The following is a 17071-nucleotide window of genomic DNA, read 5'->3' on the forward strand; positions in this document are numbered from 1 at the left end:
CTTGAGAAGTCCCATGAACTCCAAACAACTGCCCAAATGTTCTGCCCCATGTTGGCAGTATTAAGTGTTCTATAGAATTCTCCAATGCATTTCCCATTTCTTACCATCTGCTTCATTTATATATCACCATATGCTTATGTTCTCCATGGAAATACTAGTGTTTCAGAGTGAATTTGATGGTTACAGTACATTATGGCAATATTATGAAAATACAGCCATAAACGAGTTCTCAAATGAATTAATGTGCTTCCCTGATTACTACAGGAGGTTTAATATTGGGACGATGACTAGTGAGTTCTGTATGCGTATGTTCTCAAAGATTACTGCATTAAAAGATAATAAAAAATTATCTCACCTCCTTCCCTAATGGCCATACCTCTGAGATTATGATGTATTTCATTTGGCTTGCGTCTAAGCTATCTCAGAAACGGTATCTCCCTTATGAATCTGTTTGCGTAAGATAATTTGAGGAGACCTTTCTCTTGGTCTCATCACCTTCCCAGATGTGTTTGGTGGAGCTGCAGGAGAAGGCCTTCTTTGTTGCTGTTCCCAGACTCTGGACCTCCCTCCTACTGAAGGCCAGGTTAGTCCCATCTTTGTTGTTCTTCCTCAAGCAGGCAAAGACTTTTCTCTTCAGGCAAGCCTTCCCTCAGTGACTGGCTGCCTAAAAGAGGTTTAAAATGGATGACTTATATTTTTGTTGCTTTTAAATCTGTTTTAGTAATGCTTTAACCTAACATTTGAAATATAATTTAATTTTAAAAAATATTTATATAATTTACTGTTTTTAACTCTTAATATTATATTTTTAATTATGTAAGCTGCCTTGGAACCATTTTTAGGAGAAAGGCAGGGTAAAAAATATTCTAAAGAAAAGAAAAGAAAACATTCCTTCGTTTTCGTTTCCCTTCTCTGCAGTGTTACAACTTTTTGGATTATCGGAGCAGACAACATTGCATTGCATCTTTCACTTAATACTGAATAAATCTCTAGCATATAAATATCCACAGTACATTTCTGATTCTTCATGGAAGAACAAATTAGAAGGGTTTGGCCAGCAGCATGAGTGAGTAAAGTAGAGGAATTGTTTTTTGGCCAAAAAAAGAGGTACATTTTCTTCTGATAGTCTTTTGTAGTGCATAATAGGATAGGCATGTATCTGCAGTAGCACTCACTTTATGGGAACAGCATATTTACACCACATAATTTGTGGCAAAGTACTGCTTCAGACTCACTTTCCTTTTCCCTACCTTATATAACTATACTTACAAGGGTGCAGCACCTACATCAGGGAGGGCCAAAGTATGGCCCTCGGGTTGAGTTTGCACTGCAACCCATCCCATTAATTCTAGCCAAGACAACTAAGGGTGTTGAATGGGACCCACCCTATTCTTTATCAATCCTTGATTTTCAATTATTTGAAATTGCAATGGCCATGCTGGCATAAATTGGAGTTGTACCAGATTTAGCAGCAATAATGTCCTCCAGCTGGTTTGAATTTGAGGATAGGACTGTAGTATTAGCCAATTTTTAAAACGCATGCACAAACTATTAAATGAGTCAAAGATAAAGGGAAACATGGTTTGTTTTGAGCAGCCTCTGCATTTTATTCTTTTGTGTTTCAGACAGAGCTCTAGGACAAAGCCTTTTCCCTGCCTGTTGTTTCCAGGTGTGGCGATTCTCAGCTGCTTAATGGCAATGCAGGCAAAGGGTGCGCTCACTGCACCAAAAATGAAATTTTGTAAATGCTGCTGCATGCGGTTGTTGGTTTCGTTTTGCTCTGCATGCATAGCTGTATGGCATCTATACCACTCATTGTACATCGATTCTCAGGCATTGTGTAGGATATGCATGATATATTGCTATAAAAGGGATATTTTATTTCCTGAGGGGGGGGAAATCAAATCAAAAAGGGTATGCTGAAATTGTACACCCCAAAAGAAGGAAATTCAGATCACAGATCACCCCAGGTCTCATTCAAGACATGGGCACATTGATATGCCATTCTTGTCCCATCCCAGGTAAACCCTACAACATGATCCTACTCACCACTTCGTTCCCTATCTACACATGACTGGTGGCACCAAAGAGCTGAAATAAAATGAGGTTTCAATATTGTCAACATCTATATATAGCGGATTTGCAGCACAGTGATATTAATAGATATATCATCTTTACTAATTCAGTTCAGTTCAACTGTAGTCAGGGGAAGAAAATATCTTTGTGTGCAATGTGTTTAACCCTAGGCAAGTGGAAGGTCTCCCCTTTAAAGATTCAAAGATTGCACCCCAACTCTTGTGTTTAGTTGGTGTGAACAGGAAGATACAGGAAATATGTATTAATATGCCTGTTTTGAATGAGAGTGGGGGGTTGATCTGAGGCCTGAATTCCCTGCTTGTGGAGGCATATAATGGCAATTTTAAGCTTTAAACTGCAGGTCTTTTCTCTTTTGGAAGTTCCCCACTTTTTGGAAACATAGGAACACAAAGACATTGATAGTGACCAAAGAAATAGTGTTTGTTGAACAACTGAAGGTTAAATTGCACGGGTTTTTATATAAATCAGTAAAGCAAACAGCAGCATAACATAATAGGCTTAGTGTACAAAGCATACCAAATTTGCCCAACCAGTTCTATCTGATATCAAAAGAAGTCTGCAGGGAGATATACCACTTTTCAAATACTTGAATGGTAGTTATAGAGAACAGGGGCAGGTTCTGTTCTCAATCATCCCAGAGTGCAGGACATGTAATAATAGGCTCAAGATACAGGCAACCAGAATATCAGGAAAAACTTCTTAACTATTAGAGCAGTACGACAATGGGACCAATTACCTCGGGAGATGGTGAGCGCTCCAACACTGGAGGCATTCAAGAGAAAATTGGGCAACCACCTGTCAGATCTGCTTTGAAGTAGATTCCTGCATTGAGCAGAGTGTTGGTCTCAAAGGCCTTATAAGTCCCTTCCAACTCAATTATTCTATGATGTTATGATTCTATGATTCAAAGGAAAGGAGATTTAACTACTATGCACAAAGGAGAGGAAATTTCTTTTTTAAGCCTGCCTCTTTAAAAGACAGGTCATATATAGCACAAGTTATTACAATTAGACATGGGGATGAATATAAAAACAAATTATGATATTCAACGAATATCGCTGATTCATCAGATATTTGTTGCTTCGTATTCTTGAGGTCCAGAGTCCTCAACTAATATGAAGCAATGAATATAACCCTTTTATATTCACCCCTTCTTCTATCCCTCTCTACTTATGCCCCCACAGATGAGCTGTTCCTTGGGGACATAGGAAGAGATGGGTTTTCATTTGGGGCAGCTTGCTAAAGCCTGCCCGAAGGGAATCCCACCCTCCTGTTTACAAAGATGGGGGGGATATCTTTGACCAAGCTTCCCCTCTCTTTTTATGCCCCTGCATCATAGACAGCGGAAGCCTGACCAAAGGAATTTCCCCTGCTGTCTTTGCAAACAGTGTGTATGTGGGAGGTCACTTTGGTCAGAGTTCCCTAGTCCATGCCTTGGGAGCATAGATAGAAGAAGCCTGAATGAAACAATGCAATCCCATTATCTTTGAAAAGACAGCAGGTTGGGGGATCTTTCTATGCCCCCATGGCATAGGCTGGGGAAGCCTGACCAAAGCGATCCCCCTGCCCACTGTCTTTACAAAGACAACAGAAGAGTGGGAATCCCTTGGGTCCGACTTCCCTTGTCTTCCTATGCCAGCCTGGACAGAAAAAGATGGGACAAGCCTGACTGAAGCAATCTCCCTCTCTGCTGTCTTTGCAAAGACAGCAGGGGGGAGGAATCACTTCAATCAGGCTTGCCTTTAAGGGAAGCCCTCCCCACTGCTCCTTGCAAAGGCTAGGCTTCTGGAACAAAAAAAAAAAAAACATGGTTCCAGCAGTCTAACTTTTGTTTTGGTGGCGGCAGTGGCAGAGCAGGAAGAGTCAGCTGGGCAAGGTAAATGGCAGGGGAAGGGGGTGGGGGCAGGCTGTAGGGCAGGGGGGAGCTCAGCTTCCCCCCCCCATAGTCCCACAGGCAAGGTTGATGACTCACAAAACCAAGACAAAGTGCCATTTTGGCTCTTCATCCCCATCTCTACTCACAATATCTCCCAAAGGGCGTTGACAAGCTGCTCCAAATTTGTATTTAAGAAATACATTCCAAAATTCTATAAATTTCACAAAAAGCTAGTCTGAAAGGAGGTGGGGTTAGCAAACAACAGTTTTCACCCTGTGGCTGCTATTTTAAATTGTCCTCTTTCAAAAGGCAAGAAGGGAGATCTCAAGCTTTCAAAAGGTGGCAGGATTGACAAGTAGCTTTACAACACCATTGAGTAACGGTTTTGATAAAAGATTGCCAGAAATAAATAAACCAGGGCTGTATTCACCATTCATTTCCACAGAGGAGATAACATGGAAGCCTTTCATAAGTCATAACTCTACAGTGGTTCTAACCACTATGTAATTTCCATACCTAAGTTTCATTTGAAATTGTGTGATACCTATGATGGAATGTTGACATTCTCCACTAAAATGGAATGATTGCTTCAGAATAGTCTGAGACCAGTCTTCTCTAAATGTATATTGTGTTATTTGTTCCTACAAAGACAGTAATAACAACTTGTACATAACGTTCGCTTGCATCCAAATCATACCTCACTGTTACCTTTACTGTTGTTTGTGTGCCTCGAGCCCTTGATAAACAATTTTCTACACATCTACACATGCAATTCTATTGCGAAGAATGTGCTATAACAGCAAACCATTTGTTTGAGAATCATTTAATTTACCTGTCTCTTGGTAGTATCTCTTGATTTTAAGGGTGCTGACAGCTAATTTGATTGAACATCATGAGTCTGATTTGACTCCCCATTCCATTTTCATTAACCATTTCCCATGATTATACTACATTATTAAATCATCATGCTAATCACCAGATTAGTCAGGAAGACAGTGGAAGAGGTCAAATTTATCAAAGGAAGGAGGGAACTTAATCTGATAACAATGAATGCATCAAAGTCCCATCCTCAAATCAAGGCACCCAGCAACTGGGCAGACACTGATATGTAGGAGGGCAGAGTGACTCCGTTGCTTCAGGTTTCTAGTTTTGGAGTGCCTTGAAAGAGCAGCAAGTTAGCTATGGAATGATCCACTCATGTATCTTTTGTAACAATATATTGGGAACTTAACTTGTGGGTGACTCTATTTGCTTTTGCATCTAAGAAAGCAAAATATCTTGGATAAGCATTGAAATATTTTGAAATGTAGAAGGAAAGTATGTTGGACTTTTTGCTGAGTGGCTGAATGAAAAATAAGATAATCTTGTGTGTGTATTCTGTGCCATCAATTCAGAACTGATTACAGCAACCCTTAGCAATAGATTATTACATGCCAAATAAATAAAGAATTCTAGAGTCAACCAATACAAATTGGTTTGAACAAACATGGAGAATTACAGTTGGTTGATACAGTGGGCTCTCTACTTAAGAACTTAATCCATATTGGAAGGTGGTTCTCAAGTTGAAAAGTTCTTATGTTGAATCTGCATTTCCCATAGGAATGCATTGAAAACCATTTAATCCGTATCTGCTCTTTTCTGTCCATAGAAACTACAGTGGAACCTCTACTTAAGAACTTAATCCGTTTTGGAATGGTGTTAAGTTGAAACGTTCTTAAGTTGAAGCAAAATTTCCCATAGGAATGGACTGAAAACCAATTAATCCGTTCTGACTGTTTTTTTGTTATGCAGAGGTGCGTTCGTACATTGAAGCATTAGTTCCCATAGGAACTAATGCAAAGCTGGTTAATACGTACTCTACCACTAGGGGGAGATATTTTTTTTAACCTAAGATGACCTAAGGTTAAAAAAAGAGCAGGAAAGGTTTTTTTCCTGTTCTTATCTTGGATTTCTGTTCTCATGTAGAAGCAAAATTTAGCAAATGGAGCTGTTCTTAAGTTGGATTGTTCTTAAGTAGGGATGTTCTTAAGTAGAGACCCCACTGTAATTCAACATTGGAAGGATCTACCTTAATCCAAAGATAAAATTAATTATGGCAAAATGTGTTATATATTGGATCATTCCATTGAAAATAACAATAAATTCACTTGAAAGAGGTACAGTCTATGCTAATTCAACATTCCATCCATACAAGGGGTAGGCTGATCATCTGCTCACTGATGTGAAGAAGTTCCATGGCAGTGATTTCTAATGTCAGCAGCTGTTTCCAACACTAGTGTAGTCCTCTTATCTCATTTCCCCCCACTCAGCTGTGGCCTTAGTCTACTCTCCTCATTCTGGTCAGTTAAATCTTTGGATGAACATACCTCCTATCATGGTCCAGTAGTTAGGCCACTCCTGCTCAGCTCTAATCAATCGGAATGAAGGTAAAGAGAATTACAGGATAGCTCTGTGGTTTAGGTATTTGGCTGAAGAGCCAAAATTTTGGAGTTAAATTCCCTGCTGCACCTCTTAAACAAGGGCTAGGTTCAATAATTCATAGAGTCCTTTTCAAACCTGCAGTTCTATGATGATGATGATGATGATTATCTCCAATGGAAATACTGGGACTTGTTTGCTGCTGAACAACTTCCTCTGGCTGATTGGAGAAAAACATACCAGGGGTTCTATTTGTCCACTAAGAAATTTAAAAAAAAGAAGGAAAAGACCATGTGATCCTTGTACAAAGTCCAAAAGCAAGTGTGGGTTTTAGGATTTCACACCAAATGCCAGGGCCTGGTAGAACTTCCAAATGTCTGTATATAGAATCTTTTAGAAGCTGACTGAGAAAACAATTTACTTGGGCACTAAAAGACAAAGTTTTCAAGTTGGGAGCTGCAACTGTAGAGGGCGAGTGACAGAAAAGTGAACAAGAAAGACCATCACGGCCAGACATTGAGACTTAAGGATCTGTAGCAAAAATCCCTATGTGGAAGTCACAAAGTTGTAAAATCAGTTTGGAATTTGTGGTTTTTGCCTCAGGGGCTTCAGAGCCAATTGTCTTTCTTCATTTCATAGACAAAAGAATGTCATGCACTGGTGGGTCCTCCATTATGAGTGTGTGTGTGTGTTTGTGTGGAGACCTTTAGAAGTTGACTTGTTTATGTCTGTGTTTCTGTTTGTCTGTGCTGGAGATGTTATAAATGGTGTCTTTGAGGGGGAAAGTGAGCCAGTGTGAAAGAAATGCCACACTGATTTGATTCATTAACATGTCCAGGAAAGAAGGGAGGTAACTATCTCAAAGTCTGCATCTCCCTTTATGAGCCTGCCTGGGCTCTAATATTATAGGCCAAGGCCTTTCTCGTGATCCCATCACACCCAAATGTGTATTTGCTGGGGAAACAGGAGAGAGCCTTCTCTGTCAATGCTCTGGAACTCTGGAACTCCCTCCCATGGAAGCCTCGGCTGGCCCCATCTTTGCTGTCCTTGCCCAAACAGGACAAGACCTTTCTCTTCAAGCAGGTTTTCTTGTAGTGACAGGCTCAGGATATATTGTTTTCAATGGGTTTGTTTGTGCTTTGCTGCTATTAAATGTGTTTTAGTGCTGTTTTTATCTATCATTTTAAATATATGTGTTTACAGATAATTCTTTTTCAATATTGTAATAATTGATGTGTTTTAGTTTTTAATATTGCTTCTTTTTTAAAATACTGTATGTTGTCTATGTTCCATTTTAGGAGAAAGACAGGATATAAAGATTTCAAGTAAATAAATTCCAGCCTACTGTTTCAGTCATACACATTTTTGGCATTGCTGATTTTAAGTATTAATGCTTTCTATATTCCCTTTATAGGCAAGATAAAGCTATTCTTAGTTTCAGTGAGACAGTGCAGTGATTAAGGGAATGATTGACAAATTTGCTATGCTGGATTTGTCTCTTGTAGTATTTGGGCTATATTTAAGGTTATGTTCAATTTAATGGAAGAAGTGGTGCCATTGTCTTCTGCTTCAGTCAGATCTCAACTGTAGTACTGAGGCCAGTTCTGGGCACCATATTGTAAGAAAGACCGAGCTGGAATGCATCCAGAGGAGCACAGCCAAGATGGTGCAGGGTCTAGAAATGAAGTCCTAAGTGAAATGGTGGAGGGAGTTAGGTATAATTTAGGCTATAGAAGAAAAGACTACAAGGAGATATGATAACCATCTTCACAAATATCACCTGAAAAATATAAAAAAACCACGTTTCTTTTGTTTCAGGGTATTCAACCCAAACAGGTGTATTGAAATTACAAGGAAGATGTTCTGGCCAAACTTTACAAAGAACTTTTTGACAGTAAAAGCTGTTCAGCCTCAGAACACTCTGCTGTACAAGGGGGAGATTCCCTTACTGGAAGTTTCTATACAGAGGTTGGTTCTCTGCCCATGACATTCCAGCTGTGGATATCATCATTAAAAGCGAGTGGAGTGGATCACTTTCGGGGTGCCTTCCAAATCTTTAATTCAATGATACTCTTGCCTAGTGTTACCCTTTTAACTGGAGTAAGGTTATGTGTTAGAAATAATATCCATCTTGGATCAATCTTATCAAATCTAGCATCTTTACACTCTGTACAAAGGTCAGCTAGACTAGAAAGCATGCTGATTTGATGAAAGTGAAGAATGAATTTTCTTTGCAGATTATTTCCAAAGTGCTGACAGCTTCAGAATAGCAGCACTCTGTCAAATGTCCCAGAAACCCAGAAGCTGGTTCCTAGTGCCTGTACTACCTTGAGCTAATGGTTTGTAGGAAGTAAAGTTACGTCAGTAAGTCTACCAGCTTTTGGATGGACTTTAGAGTCAGGTTAAACAGGCTAGCTTCTTCACAGGTGGGGCACATGTTAGGTTTGGTTTATATGAATCAATAATCATTTAGACTCTTGAACACAATTATTTAAAAAATAAACATTGCGGAATCAAACCTCCAGCCTCTGACTCCACAGCCAGATACAGTGGACCCTTGACTTACAGACTTTTTGAGTTACAGACTTCTCTGGCCGCAAAATTTAGGTTTGATTTGCAGCCTGAGAATTGACTTACAGACCAGAAAAAAACCAAAATGTAACAAAAATGGCCTGTTACGGGATTGATTTTCAATGCACTGTAGGTCAATGGAGACTTGACCTACAGACTTTTTGACTTGAGAACCGCCTTCCAATATGGATTAAGTTCTCAAGTCAAGACCCCAGTGTACTTAAACCACTGAGCTATCCAACCAGCTGCATTATTATTTAGACTGACATAAGTAAAACAATGGCATAAGGGTCAGTGAAGCTTTGGTTGAGTAGTTGTTAAAGTTCAAGAAGTGAATTGGATTCTTCTGACACCTTTCGGAATATGCTTTGCCCTTCTTTGCCTGGAGATCATAGAACTTAGTCCTGACTTCCTTGTTTATCTTAGCAGCTTGTTAAGCACTTATTTAATATGAAAAATTCATGCTTGCTTTATCCTTTTTTTTTGGTTCTGTTCTGTTCCTTTCCATTTTTTGAATAATAAATCAAAACAATTTATTCTTTCATTTAGAAACTTTTATCCTGTCCTTTTAGTGCTCAAACACTACTCTGAAATATAGCCAACATTTTAAAATGTACTTAATAGCACATTTGAAAGATGTTACACATTAAAAATACAAGCATTGATACAGAGTAGCAGAGTAGAAGTCAGTCAAAGCAGGAGCATCTTTTAATACTGTATGCCATTTTGCATGCTTTTTAGGGGGAAGGTCGCAAACAAATAAATGAGACTTACATTTTTTGTAGATTTATTTTAAAGTTATAGAGATTTCAATAACCAAAGCAAGACTCAGCAATGGAAAGGCCCTGTCTCTCACACTAACCTCTTTCATACTAACAAAAATTCAAATTGTACAGTATAACACTAGATATAACATTAAATACAAAAACAATTAACAAGCCAAATGGAAACAAGCAACAGAGTGTGTTGAAAGAAACATGATGATGATGATGATGATGGTGATGATGATGATGATGATGATGATGATGATGGTGATTCCTTTGTTGACAGTCTTAATATACTTCACATAAATATTTCTTGGTGTGATGGTACCTAATTTGATGGTCCTAGTTAATTGAAGAATATTTAATTGGGGTCCTCTTGCTCAACTGGAATCATTATTATCGTTATTATCATCACTATGACACCATTACTATATATATAAAATTACGATCACAGACATCAGGACTGTGTATATTATTAACCTGAGGACAGGATAGGACTGACTGCCCACCAAATATTGTTCATTCACACCATAATGTTAAGTCAGGTAAGGTAATTGTTTACTGGAGGCTATGATTATTAGACCATCCTTCTTTGAATGACAAGAATATGGCCAGAAGCTCTTTCTAGGAGGAGAAATAGCTTCCTCCTCTGGTAACAAATTATGTCATTAATGTACATGAGAATTGGTTGGAGTGTTCAGATCTCAACCTTTGCCTGACCTATTTCACAGAGGTGTTCTGGGGCTAAAATGAAAAGCATGAGAGAACCATATATACAAGCTGGTCAAAGTAAAAGAGAAAATGGAAATAAACAAACAAAAATATTCCAAAATGCCCATGAGTGGCTCTCCTTTGAAAGAAACAAACCCTAGAATGACCAGTGTATCCTCCGAAATTCTCTGTACTTTGAGAACTGAGAATTGCACAAACAGACTGACTGAGAGCGTGGAAAGCATTTAGCCTGCTTTTTCGATTGCTGTAGGAACAAGCTGGCTTGCTCCTTTGGACAGTGATCACACAACATAATCATTTGAGCAAACAAAATCATCCCCAGAATATTCCTATCCATACCTTCCTAGCCCCTGTCAGAGGCTCATACTGTTTTAGTGTGGGTAGGATCACTCTTGATTGCTCCATTTCCAGTGTGTGTGGTTTCTGGAAATGGACCAAAAGCAAGCAATTTATCAGTACTATGAAGTAGCTTAATAAGACAGCCACTTCAGGACATTGGCAAACTAATCACTTCCTTGACTCTATGAAGGGGCCAAGGAAGTGAAAAAAATTTTTAAAGTGTTATTAGGGCAGAGAATATGTACTTTAAAAAATAAGATATAAATGAAATGTTTGCTTTTCTGATTTGGCTGTCAGCAAACTCTCAACAAGAGGAAAGCAAACAAAAGCTTCAACATGCAAGAAGAAAGCACTCCAAGCCCACTCCCTCCATTGGTGATTGGCTCACCCACATTTTCCATCACTCTGGCTTGTGAGGCAATTCTCCATGTGAACAAAAATGCCCCAGGTTCTGTCTCAAATTATTGTGGAGGTGGTGGTGCAAGAGTACTCTTTCTTTGTATGTTTACATATCTGACACGAAGAATCTGTGAATAGAGATCAAATAAGAGGAATAATACAGCATGGATAGAAACTTGAATTAAAGTTCCTTCTCGAGGGGCAAAGGGGCATATGTTTGTTTCCAGAATCTCACCCTCATCCCCCTGGTTATGGACCCACTGCTCTAGAAAGATGTGCCTGCTTCTACCAACCCATATCTCTTCAGAAAGTCCCGAGAGACATTGCTATGTTGAAAGCTTCCTTATCCCCTAAAGCAGCAGCAAATGAAGTGGAAAGGTCACAGAAATGCTGATCATGGCAACATACTGGAAATTTTAAAATTAGACATTGCAAGGCAGACATACCAGGAGATGCAATTAAGCAGCAGCCAGATTTCCCTAAAAATATTATAAGTGATACAGGAAATAGTCATACTGTTTGGCCTAGTGAGATGGAACTAGGCCAAAACAAGCAAAATGAGTCCTACCAGGGCAGAGGGAAGGTAAAGTCCTACATTTAGTTAGCAGATAAAGGCTTGATGATACATTGTGTGGCAGCAATAAAAGTGAAAAGCATTTGGGCATCTTAGGGGATTCATCACACAACAATTACAGTAGTGTCCTGTGTGCACAGCTGTACCAATACTCTTTTTGGCAAGCCACCTTGTGTTGCACCCACCAGTGATGTTGTTTGCCTGTATGTCCCTTTAATAAAAATAATAAAAAAGTAGCGAGCATAGTGAGCACAATGTTGGTGCTTTGGAAGAATTATGTCATCGGCCTCTGCGCTTCACTTATTTGCAGATCCTTTCCCTGAGACCTTTCATGTTTTCCTCTTGGAGACTTTGTGGTACAGCTGCAATGAGAACAAAGCCCACCTACGAGTTTCTCTGCTGCAAGGGGCACACATGCAGCAGAGAAACTTGTACCCATCAAGGAAATGTTGCCAATTTTTTTAAGAAAGGAAAAAGGGGGCCAAAGAGACATAAACAACCCAGATGGAAATATTCCAATACTGAAGTGTAGCTAGTCATATCACATCAAATTTAGCAAAATATCATGGTAATAAAAAAAACACATCAGAATGCACATCCCGGAATACATGTCAGGTGACTGCAGTGTGTGACTACTCAGGGAGTAAAAGATGTGAGAAAACAGGGGGACATTTTGCCGGTGTGACCACGGCTTTAGTCGACTACGAGCTAAACATGTATCAACAGTGTGATGCAATGGCATAAAAGGAAATGCACTACCATAGTATACTGTCCAGGGAAGTAACGGTGCCATTGTATTCTGCTTTGGGCAGAGTGCACCTGAAATGCTGTGCCCAATTCTGGATACCACTGTTTAAGAAGGATGTTGACAAACTGGAATGTGGCCAAAAAAGGGGCAGCCAGGATGGTAGAAGTTCTAGAAATCAAGCCCATTAAAGAACAGTTAAGTGAATTATGTATGTTTAGCCTGAGAACAACAGCAGACCAATACAGTCAACCCTCAACTTACAAACTTAATCCATTCCGGAAGGAAGTTTGTAAGTCGAAAAGTTTGTAAGTCAAATCAGCATTTCCCATAGGAATGCACTGAAAACCAATTAATCCATTCTGGCTGTTTTTGGTTCTTAGGTCGAGGGGCGGTTTGTAACTTGAATCATTAGTTCCCATAGAAACTAATGCAAAGCCGGTTAATCTGTTCCTACCACTAGGGGCAGAATTTTTTCCTTTTAACCTAAGATGACTTAGGTTTTAAAAAAGGAAAGAAAAGAGGGAGGGAAGGAGGGAACAGACACCTTTTCAACAGAACACCTTTAAAAGCACCTTTTCAGCCAAGACAAGCATCTTCTGGGAAAAACCAAGGGCCTTTCAGACAACAGATCACCTTGAAAAGCACCTTTTCACTCAAGATAAGCCAATACAAGCACCTTTTGGGGAAAAGGGGGCAGCAAAGGAGGGAGGGAACACCTTTTAAAAATCCAAAAATCAAAATTTTTTAGAAAGCCAAAAAATAAAAATACAGTCCGTACAGCACTGTACCAGGCAATACCAGGCAGTACCAGGTAGTCAGAAGACGGTCTCCAAATCCACTCTCAAAATGCTGGGAAGAGAAAGGAAGCAGACAGACACTCTTTTCACTGGCCAACAGTTAACTGAAAGTTCAAACTTTGCGCTTTCCCCACCTCCCGCACGTTTTTTCGGTTCGTAACTTGAATCTAAGTTTGCAAGTCGAGTCAATATTTTTCTATCAGAGCGGTTTGTAAGTTGAAATGTTTGTAACTAGGGCTGTTTGTAAGTGGAGGGTTCACTGTAGGTGATATCAACGCCATCTCCAAATATCTGAAGTGCTGTGACATGAGAAATGGAACAAACTTTTTTTCTTTTGTTCTATAGATTAGGACCATATGAAGGTATTCAAATGATAGGAAAAGAGATTTTTCAGAAGAACTTCCTGGCAGTAAGGGGTATGCAACAATTCAACAGACTATCTCATAAAGCTGTAGGTTGTCCTTCAGTGGATATTTTAAAGAAAGATTAGATAGTCATCTATCAGAGTCCCTGCTTTTGTAGGAGGAGGAACTCAGTGACCTTGGAAAGCCCTTCCAACTCTACAGTTCTGTGATTCTGTGGATGATGTTGGAAGTGTAGCTATTCTGTTCCTCGTTTGTTCGTTTAGTCGTTTAGTTGTGTCGACTCTTCGTGACCCCATGGACCAGAGCACACCAGGCCCTCCTGTCTTCCACTGTCTCCCGGAGTTGGGTCAGATTCATGTTGGTTGCTTCAGTGACACTGTCCAACCATCTCATCCTCTGTCGTCCCCTTCTCCTCTTGCCTTCACACTTTCCCAACATTAAGGTCTTTTCTAGGGAGTCCTCTCTTCTCATGAGATGGCCAAAGTATTGGAGCCTCAGCTTCAGGATCTGTCCTTCCAGTGAGCACTCAGGGTTGATTTCCTTTAGAATTGATAGGTTTGTTCTCCTTGCAGGCAAGGGGACTCTCAAGAGCCTCCTCCAGCACCACAATTCAAAGGCATCAATTCTTCGGCGGTCAGCTTTCTTTATGGCCCAGCTCTCACTTCCATACATCACTACAGGAAAAACCATAGCTTTGACTATTCGGACTTTTGTTGGCAAGGTGATGTCTCTGTTCCTACATCTAATCTTTTTCATCTAGTTTGACCCTTAGAAGAAAAGCCTTGTAGGACATGTCAGGAAGACAATAACTTCATTGTTTCTTAAACAGTATCAGAATACCTATAGGGACTAGAGATGGGAGTATTTGTATTCGTATATGAATACAATACTCCCACACAGCTGAAGTTAATGAGAGTCTGGTCCACTCAGACATCTGCTGCTGTTGCTGGCCATGGTCTTTCTTCCAATCGCTTCAGAGCACCTGGTCATCAGCCTTGCAAGGACACTTGTTTTCTCGGCGGTGGCTCCTCGCCTCTGGAATAATCTCCCTCCGGTGATTCGTGTGGCCCCTTCGCTGGGTATTTTCAAAAACCAACTAAAAACATGGATGTTTGTACAGGCCTTCCCTCCAGTTAATCCTTGATTATCTTTTCTTTCTCTTCTCTTGCCATCTTGAATAATGTATTAATTTATTAGCTGATGTTATAATTTTGTGTACATTTGTATGTTTTTATTTATGCATCTGGAAGCCACCTAGAGTGGTCGCAAGACCAGATGGGTGGGGTATAAATAAATCGATAAATCAATAAATCTATAAATCAATAAATCAATAAATCAATAAATCAATAAATCAATAAAAATTCCCTACTTCTGCCAGGAGTGGCTACCAAACCAGGCACTCCGGAGCAATTGGAAGGAAGAACGGGGCTGGTGGCAGCAATAGACATGTGAGTGGACAATCTGGCTCCAGGGGGCCAGACCCTCATAAACTCCAGCTGTGTGGGGTTATTTGCATTCGTACACAAATACAGATAACCCCATCTCTAATAGGGATCCAAAGGATTGAAGATCTTCTTCATCAGTTTCAGCTCTTTTCTGATGGCCAGATTACGGCATTAAGCAGTGTAGATCTCACTTTTCCTATCCAAAAAAGAAGTTTTCCAAAGCGGCTTATAAATTGTGAACAGGAAGTGCCAAAAAGAAAGTAACAAAATCACAATATGGGCCATTAAGATGCCTTTACACCAAGTTTAAAGCAGCAGCAGGCACAAACACACATGGAAGAAAAAATAACAGTCAATAAATAAAATTACACAACAGCAGAGATCAAATGCTTGTTTCAGTTGAAACAATTGTACTTGCAGGCAAAACATAGATAAAGAGGAAGATAACCAAGCCTAGGGAAAAGGAACCTCTAGCCTGCTGGATTCTTTAATCTGGCGGGTCAAGATTTCTGGCATGGATATATTCTATTCTTGCTTGCTTTACTTCGGGGCCTTGATTAATTCCCATTTGGTGATGTGTACCAACAAATGCAGCCCAACATTCTCCTGTGTGTTTTAACTTTGTGCCATCATCCAGAAACACTATGGAACAAGCCAGAACATCTGGGGGAAAGAGAGATCAGATTTCCATGAACTCAGCTGTTCTTAGGTCTTTCTAGAAAGCTCCATTGATTTTCAATCCACTAGAAGGCTGCTAAGAGTTCTTCCCTGCCTGCTCAGTCATGGACATGGCTAAGCATCCATAATGAGAAGTCTTCTCCTGTTGTGTTAGGTGGGGGCATGCAGCCTAAGAGAAACACTAGGTGTGTGAGAAAGAACCTTTTGCCAGTTATGTCAGTCCTGCAGCAACTAGTGCAGAACTGAAACTTTCATTGAGAGCTGCTAGAGCTGGAAAGCAAAAATGAAGTGGAAGCTAAATAGAACAACATGACTCTCCTCATAAATTTTGTAGGCTGATTGGTACATGAGGAAGAATTTTCAGCAGACTGGAAACACACTTAGAACAGCCGCCCTATTTGAAACAATCTACTGGTGTGCAGTTCCATTCAAAGCTAACACTACTCAAGAGCCACCTTCATGTCAGATTAGCATATGAGATGGCAGTGATGGCTGCCAAGTTGTATGGCTTTGAAAGGAGCCTTAGATAAAGGTATGATGCTTCAGGCTTTTATTGGCTGCTACTCAGGATAGTGCTATATCACTTTCAGCATCAAAGAGAATATTCCTCTCAGTACCATTCACTGTAAAACCAAATATGAAGGGTGCAATTGTACTCATATCCTGCATACAGGCTCCCCATGGGCAACTGGTTGGTCACAGTGTGAACAGAGTTGGGGACTAGACAGATACCCAGTCTGCTCCAGAAAAGCTCTTCCTACATTTTCATGAAAACTAGTAAATACAATTGCAATTGGCAGTATCTCCTATACAAAAAAGGCTCATGGTCACCACTAGAGATGGGCACAAATTAAAAAATGAGCCACCAAATGTCTTCAAAAATAGCTAATTTGTCAATTTGTATTTGTACGAATCAATACCCCTGAGGAATCATGAATCAATGATTTTTAAGTGATTTTTGATTGGTTGATACATTTGGTTATAAAATGGCTCCCAAGGCACCTAGAGTCACCAAAATCACCAAGACGTTCCCCATGACTTTCTTATACAAGCTCTCTAAATTTGGTGAAGACTGGGATTCTCTAAGCCTGCTGCACTTTTCTGCGGGGAACCCACTTTGTGGGTATATAACTTGGATGTCTGAAACCCAATCTTTGCGAAACTTGGAGGAACTGTAGAGGAGAGTCAATAGTAGCTTTTATGTGATTTTGGTCTCTCTAAATGCCTGGAAGGGAACTTTTCTGGTGGGGGGGCTCCTTGTGGGTGTA

Source organism: Pogona vitticeps, chromosome 2 (genome assembly GCF_051106095.1).
Source record: "Pogona vitticeps strain Pit_001003342236 chromosome 2, PviZW2.1, whole genome shotgun sequence".
Classification (NCBI taxonomy): Eukaryota; Metazoa; Chordata; class Lepidosauria; order Squamata; family Agamidae; genus Pogona; species Pogona vitticeps.